This window comes from Aulostomus chinensis, chromosome 15, assembly GCF_037954235.1.
Source record: "Aulostomus chinensis isolate RoL2024-O1b breed Wild chromosome 15, RoL_Achi_v1.0, whole genome shotgun sequence".
In the NCBI taxonomy this organism is placed as follows: Eukaryota; Metazoa; Chordata; class Actinopteri; order Syngnathiformes; family Aulostomidae; genus Aulostomus; species Aulostomus chinensis.
Genome location: NC_141334.1, coordinates 14,231,094 through 14,239,248, shown reverse-complemented (window position 1 = coordinate 14,239,248; position 8,155 = coordinate 14,231,094).

The following is an 8,155-nucleotide window of genomic DNA, read 5'->3' as shown; positions in this document are numbered from 1 at the left end:
CTGATCACTTCTTTTGTCTGCCTCACCAGTGCTTCACGACTCCAGAGTGCAGAAAGATCCAGCCACGTGTATCCAGCTTGAAGCTTGAGTGTTCAGTAATTCAGAAGCACTTTGATGACCCTTTTGGTTCGGCGCTCGTTTATGGTAGCGCTGGTGCAGCTGACCAGTTCGCCAGCACTCACCTGTGGTCGTATAAAATAGCGCCACAGCGGAAACCTTATGTTTGTTTTCAGCTCGAACCAAAGTGTTTGTGGATTACTGAGCATACCGTTGGATTCTACTGGATGATCCAATGTAATGTTTTAAACATTTTTCGACAATGTTGCTGTAGTTTGTAGGCTAAGGAGCGACATTAACTTCAAGCTTGATATGCATGGTTGACTCTCTGTTCATGGGAGTTCTTATTCCGGTCTCTCACTTTGATCTCTGACACCCGGATAATGATTTTCGTCTCAGACCCACGCACTGTACTTTAAAACCTATGAAAAATGATTTACTTCTAACATTTTATATAATCAAGCGGGTTTTGTGTTACATTTTGGGACATGATAGAGGCACCACATAATAAGGTTTTCAGCTTCAGTTTAGAGAGTCGACGGTCACAAGAAACCAAGACAACGCTTCTGCAAAGAACACGTTGGACAGTGTTTCAGATTACCAGATTTGGATGTGAAGCTCTCAACCTTGTGGCTACGATAAATAAAATAGACTTGTCGTTTTTGTTGTAATGAAGTATCGACGAAAGCAACGGAGGCTCAGCGGGCTTCCTCATGCACGGGGTAAGGTGAGTAGCGAGGCTGCAGGGGTGTCACATGATACTCCCCGAACATCACGTTTTAAAATCAAGCTAAACATCATGTAAGAGAACAACTCCATTGTTGTGAAATTCAAGGAAGAGTAATGACTTCTGGGCCTGAAAAGTGGGCCACAGTGCAAATGTGTGTGTATAAGGTTCCATAATACTTAAGCAGCCTGGACAAACAAAAATTGCGCTGTCGCCCCAAAACAATCCATCTTTGGAAAACTGATTGATTCTGTTTCAATGTCTACAGCACAAATGTGACAAAAATGTTTTCAATTTGAACTGAAAAATGAATCCAACTGAAGGATAAGACACATTTGCTCTTTCGGTTCTGTCGTTGTGTAAATTGTGCTTCACGTGGACAGATATTCTTGTCCTGAATGTTGATTTCTAGCCTTTCTTATAGCCTTCGCCTTTGCTCTTTAAGTCTCCATCAGAGTGTATCTTCTTGTTCTCATGTAAAAATCTGTTATTTTAAGACAGTGCTGCTATCTCTACTTTTAAGGAATAAGAACGAGAGTCAAAAACAATAGTTTCTGGGAGAGAGTTGCCGCATTTTGGCTCGATAAAATGGCCCAAATCATGATAAAGTTGCTGTCTTATCTGAAGATAATAATTTCAATTCTAACTTATTTTAACATAGCACAGTTAGATGCCATCTCATTTTAAGAATATACGATACATAGTGTCTTATTTTCAGTTAATACAGTTAAATACGATCTTGTTTTGAGATGATGAAGTTATATAGCGTCTTATTTCAAGATGGTGTCGTTGTATACAGCATACACTTGTGCTAGGCAGCTGACTTGCACAAATCCATTTTCTCCATTACTGGGATCAACTGGCAGGGGATGAGAATATTAACCAGGCCTGAGATTGAGGGAAACAAACATGTTTATTAATTAATTGTTCTACTTTGACACCAAAGACGTCAGTGAATACTCCACTGCTTAAAAAAAAAGAAAAAAAAAGAAAAGAAAACCTATGCTTTTAAAGAGCCAACAAAAGGAAACGACTCCTTACGCAGCAGGCTGCTCTGTCTTTGTCGACTATTCCTCTCCCCTCAGGCGGAAAAGCTTCACTTTTAAACTCAGCTGTTGTCACATTCTGGAGCCTCTCCTTTGCATGTCACGCATAACTCTAATTCACTCTGATCGCTGGCTGCTCCACACCTCCCTCGGTGAGCTCCCCAAGGGCTGTGCCCACTGCCTGCAGTCTGAAAGGGGGGGAAAGGGAAGAAAGAGTCCATGCGGGAGGTGGTTTATTAGTTCGTGGGCATATGGTAAGAAGAGCAAATTTGGCTATTTGGCTCTCAGCTGGTTGCTATGTCACACAGTTACTCACGCCAGAAGTTAACATGCACTCATCAAGTTTCACATTCCTTGTCCCGTGACGAAATCAGCTGTAAAATGTTTTTACTGTCTGACTTGGTTTGATTAGAGCTCTCTCATGCATCGCTCCAACAAATACTTGAGATCCCTAAATGCAAAGTTAAGAGGAATTATATTTTCCCAGCTAGACCTAAAAATGACAAATCAATACACAATCACCACATAAAGCTGGAGGGTATTCCGGGAAAACTTCCTAGAATTATGAATGTCCTCTAAAACCTTTATTTCTCTGCCGCAGATAGAAACGTGAAATCAAAAGCAGAAACAAAAACTTAGATCTGTGGTTTCCACGCGCCATGACTTTCTTTTGCCATCCTATTAATCCATGAAAAAAAAAAAAATCCAAAAATGAAATCAGGTCTTAAAGCTACAACTCATATTCTGCATCGGGTTTAAATATGTTCAGTACATCTGAAATACATTTAGACACATTTGATAACTAACCGTGTTTTACCACCTGAATAAAAGGGTTTGACATGCTGCAATCATTCAAAATGACCAAATCTCAACATATTTTCTTCTACTGTTAATTCCATGCAATTTGAAAACATGTGGATATTAGGACTGAGTTTAAAACCCAAATATATTTCAGCCTATGTTGTTGTCAGGTCCCCCAGCGTTTCCGAGGCAACGTGGAGCAATCAGGTCTATTTCCATACTGACATCAAAAGGTCATAACATGTAAATCAGCCCAAGAGGTGAAAAACACTGTTGGATGTACTTTCTGCAAGACAGCAAACAGACACAATGATCGGTCGTAGTCGCTAATTTATTTTTTATAAACCAGAACAGGCACGTCCTCAGGGTTCATTGAGTCCATATTCATGGCAGTAGGCACAGCAGAGTAGAGTGAGCGTCTCAGAGAGTGCTGCGCTGGCTGTTGATATGACAAGGCTGGACGAGGTGGACTGCAGGATAAGCATAAGTGGTTCACAGCTGGTGTCTGGGGGAAACACGAGAGAGGGGCGGAGAAGGACGTCCAGCTATAGGGGAGGGGGACTGGTGCTGGTGGTGGTGTTGGAGGGGGTGTTTGCAGCCATGGCGACTGATGGAGGAGGAAGTAAACAGATGTCCACAAGCTGGCAGACAGGCCCGGAGTGGTCGAGCCACTGAGAGACAGGTGGGCATCCAGGAACACAGTGGGACCTCAGAGCGACTGTGAAGCCAAGCAGAGCTTCACAAGGAGGAGGCAACAGACTGGAGTCGCTCATAAATAAATCTGTCATAGTAAGATTCAACTTAAACCAAGCTTCTGTTTGAAGTATTTCAGTCGTGTAGCAGTGTGGAAATCACTGGGGCACCAAATTAAAGGCTGTTGTTCATTGTTGTACTGACCAGTCGGGTTTATGACTCCAGAAACGTCAAGTAGAACACATTCGACTTGATGCAACTTATGGATTGTTCTCCCTTTTAGACCCGCTGCAACATCCTCATCATTTTCAGAAGTTATTGATCCATTTATTTGTCATTTGTTTTCATTTTCATGCTTCTTTTGGAAACAGAGGAGGAAAAATAAAGGTTTTCCTGGACGGTGACAAATTTATCCAATTTTACCGGAAGAACCTGAAGGCGTAGGAAGTGATTGCCAAATACTGTATGTCAGAGGCTTTCCAGGTAGATTTGGATATGAATGGCTTTTTAAAAAGTACCTCATTGCATTTTACACAATCACAATCAGAAAGCCAATGTGTTACACCACTCGTGATGTAACTTTTGCTTTGCTGCACATCACCTGTGCCACGTCGTCGCTCCTCATAGGAGACTAAAGGCGTTGGTGGTCTCTGCCTGAATCCACTATATCAATACATTAAAAACATAAAAGATGTTGGCATTCTTGTCTCCCACACAAATATGAATTGCCTTAAAATGATAAGTCATCACATAAAATGTCCGAGTGCGTGATTTTTCTACCCACATGTGCAGATTATAACGACGTCACTGTTTGATTGGTAACTGTAATGAGACAGAAAAATCTCAATCATCCCCATGAGTTTAATTACCGTCTCTTCTAATTTGTTTTAATCCAACCTCATGAAATGATGCGAGGATGAGGCAGTGAGAACGCCTTCATCCCAGCAGTCCAAACCAATCAATCACTGATCATCAGCTCTGCTGTCCGTGCTAGTCGCCGCAGCAGCAGCATTAGTTCGGAGGAGGACTCGGTGCTGGCGAGCCATCAGTTAGCCCCTCGCTAACCGCTACATCTGAGTACAGGGGGTGATTGACCGTCTGCGTGACCTTGAGCGAGGAGCCGCCAACACACAGCTGCTCTGAGATTTATACAAGCATGCTGGAACTGACTTGAACGACAAAAAGAGTAAAAGCGTTGCAGTACATACGCACAAGACTTCCCAGTGTTTCGATCACCTGACCTGCACCAGAGTCAAAGACGTAAACTGAACTTTTGGTTTTGTTTTTTTCCATCTAAACATCAACCACTGCTAACCTTTTGTGCCACCGTCTGATTTTTTTCGAGCTTTTTGAATTTCCTTTCTTTTTATTTTATTTTTCTACACAACATGGCTTGAACTTTACTTTTAGAGGTATTTTAATTCAAAAGGAGCTCCAGCACATTCAAGTATGTACTTATTTAACCCCTTTGTGCCTATTTTGGCTTTTTTTCCCCTCTTTCAAAAAAGTAAACAAGATGGAACTTTTAAAACAATAGGATTTTTATTTCATCTATTTTTTCTTCTTCAATTCGACGTATGTTTCACTGCATCAGCATAACTTGAAGGGAATTTGATCACGTGATCTGGGACTCAAAAAATTTTCAAATATTTATCAAGTAAAAGTGCTGATTGGAATAAGTTCTTTAGAAAGATTCAATAATCCAAAATGAGTTGGGTTTTTTTTTTTTTTCGTACATGTGAAATCATTTTGCTGCATCTGGTCTGTGACTGCAGCATGACTCGTGCCAGTGGAGCAAGGAGGGGAACTAGACCTCTGCAGGAATAACGTTCAACAACGACTCATCACTCAGTTACCATGGAAGCTTATCTGCCAGAAAAAAAAAGAAAAAAAAACAACTTTTGAGAGGCTTTTCTGGGGGAGTCTAATCACCTGAAGCCCCAGCAGGAAAACCATGATGAGCAACAGCGGATGACGTCATGTGATAAGTCTTTAGAGGAGAAGCTTGTTCTTCCTTAAAAACCTGAATCATCGTCATCTTCCCAAACTTCTGCTGAGTCACCGACGTGTCATCGTCACGTGTTTTTTTTAAGCTCTGACTCTTTTCCACCGTAATCCATCATCTCCATTGTTCTCTCTATCATGTGGAGAATGTAGTGACCGTATCATAGTTCCTGTGTTAGCATGCGGGAGTTTAAAACATGCTGGACGATGCTACCGAACAGGATGGATAAATGGATGAATTGAGGACAGAAGGGTTCAGAGGAGTAAAACATGACCTGGCTTTTCTCTCTCTCTGCTCTTTCAAATCACCATGTGGGGAGTCACTATTGTGCCGTTTCAAGTAGCTTTGTCTGCTCTGCGGATTTTCTAATGAGGGGCTTTTGGAGGAGGTTGACAGAGCGCTCTGCCTGCTCTGTTGGGGAGGAGGGGCGTTTAAAGGAAATGAGCAATGTGCTGTCTATGGATACGCCTAATACTAGACCCCCCCACCCCCACCCCCACCCCCACCCTCCCCTCCACCGATGCCCTGCTGGCAGCTTGGCAGTACCATTAGGACGGAGATGTCTGAAACTCTCATTATGTCAAATATATTGAAAACCTCTAATTTAGGCACCAAAGTGACGGGGCTAGAATTAAACCCAACTGGGCCAATGAGAGCAAATACTACAGTCAGATACTGCTTCTTTCTTTTAGGGAGTACACACTGGATACTCTTGTGTTTTCATATAAATCTTTTTATATAATAATATTTCCTCTTGTGATGACTGGAACGCAACTGTTGAGAGTCTATCGGGGGAGACTCAATCCTCTAGAGCTGAGATATTCAAGGGGCTCATATATCCAGACGTGTGACTTGGTCCAAGTCTCCAACACGTCCCAAGTTCACTGACAGTGTTAGAACCTGTCTAACCTTTCGAATGATATCTTACACTTGTATCAAAATGATCAATATCCAGTGGGATGAAGAGGGACTAAAATCACTAAAAATACAAGAAATACTCACCCGCGATCGCTTCAAGAGAGCCAATCGTGCCATTCTATAGCACGAGGTAACAGACACAGGACGGTTTTGACCATTTAAATATTTCACGCTTGGTATTGAAACTGATGACCCCATCGAAGGTATTTGAGTCACGATGTTTTAATTCAGGTCGTCCATCTTTTCTGTCGAGCCATTAAAGTACAGCTGCAGGAATGCAAATGTGATGGGGGGGGGGGGGGGTTTATGTGTAATCATGTGATCAAATAAGCATTTGAAATAAAATAGAAGTTGTCTAATTCTGGTCAGCATGATTTTGTTGGACATTTGCTGTATAAATTACTCAGCCATAAAGGTGTGATGGTCAGACGAGCATATATTAGATGTTTCTTCTCCATTCGTGATAATTAAGTCTTTAAAAATGTGGCTGTATTTTCTTTTATCACATCCACGCGAAGGGAAGTGTAATAGAAGTAACACAAGAAAAAAAATACTCCATCAAAGTTCTAGCGAGAATACTGCATGTACTCAGTATCCAAGTACTTACTGGTACATGAATTGATATGTATTCATTAATGGCTGTATGGATCAAGGTAGAGCTAATTTCTTCTAAATTGCACAATTTGGTTTTTGAAAGTTTTGAACAGTATAATAACTTCTGAAATGTAAAGAAGAAGCTATCAAAACAGAAAGGTTCAAGTCCACACAGATCTGAGTCAACGTACGTCTTCAGCAGAGGAAAATATGGAAATTGGCTTTGCTGGAATGCAGTTTTTTGGTTCACCAGAAGATGGAAATACCTCACAAAAGTACTCAATGAATAATCCGGCAGATACGACCACGTCGTAGTGGAATCTCGTCTGATTTTATACTTGTCATTTCATTTGGACACGAGAATATTGTTGCTTTTAATCATGTTGTTGCTGCTCATGTGAGATATGCAACTCAGCATGTATTTGTAAATGGATCAAAGGCTTATTTCCAAAAGGAGGTAAAAATATCTGTCAGGTCAGCCCACACAAACACAGATAACCACACACACACACACACACACACACTGGCTGCACATGTAGAACAGGACCAACACAAAAAAATTAAAGACACTAATGGACAGTTTTATTGTTACAGTGTCTCAGAAATGTTCAACCTGAGGTCTCAGATCCATCGTATCTCATAATACCTATAAAATCACTGTTCATTAAATCTCATCTACTTATAGTTATACAAGTCACGTGGTGAGAGTTGGGACTCGCAGACCAGCCAAAATGTTACACGTCTGCCATCTGCTGGACTGTTACCGCATTACCGCGTTGTTTTTTTTTCAACCCTCCAATAAGTAATCACTTTAATTGATGGCGGTGACAGTTGTTCTCGTTCATACCAGTATATTCATTACAAAAATTGGAGAGGAAGCCCTCTAATAACCTATCCTGGAATGTATTTATTTACTGGACTTCAACGTCGAACAAAAGCATGGATTAATTTTGATGTACCACTGAAAAGTTACTTTATAAAATGTGTGCAATTTTCAGAGCACATTTGTGTTAAAGTTTGGTTCCTCGTGGCTTTGAAAGGTCTTCTTACTAAAGTGTCTTTTATGTTTGCGAACCGTGTTGAGTTTCTACTTCTTGGAGACACTTTCTTTCTATTAACGCTATCCTTGCTTCTGCTTCCAAGCGGAGAAAACCAAAAACAAACCGAGTTTGATGGTTTCCTGACATAGCTTTCAAAATAAAAGCACCGAAATTCAAGTCTGGTTGAGCTGGACTTCTTTCGCTTACTTTTTAAAAAAAAAAATCAAAGCATAGCGTCCCCCCCCCCCCCTGAGTCTTTTCCCAGATGTAATTC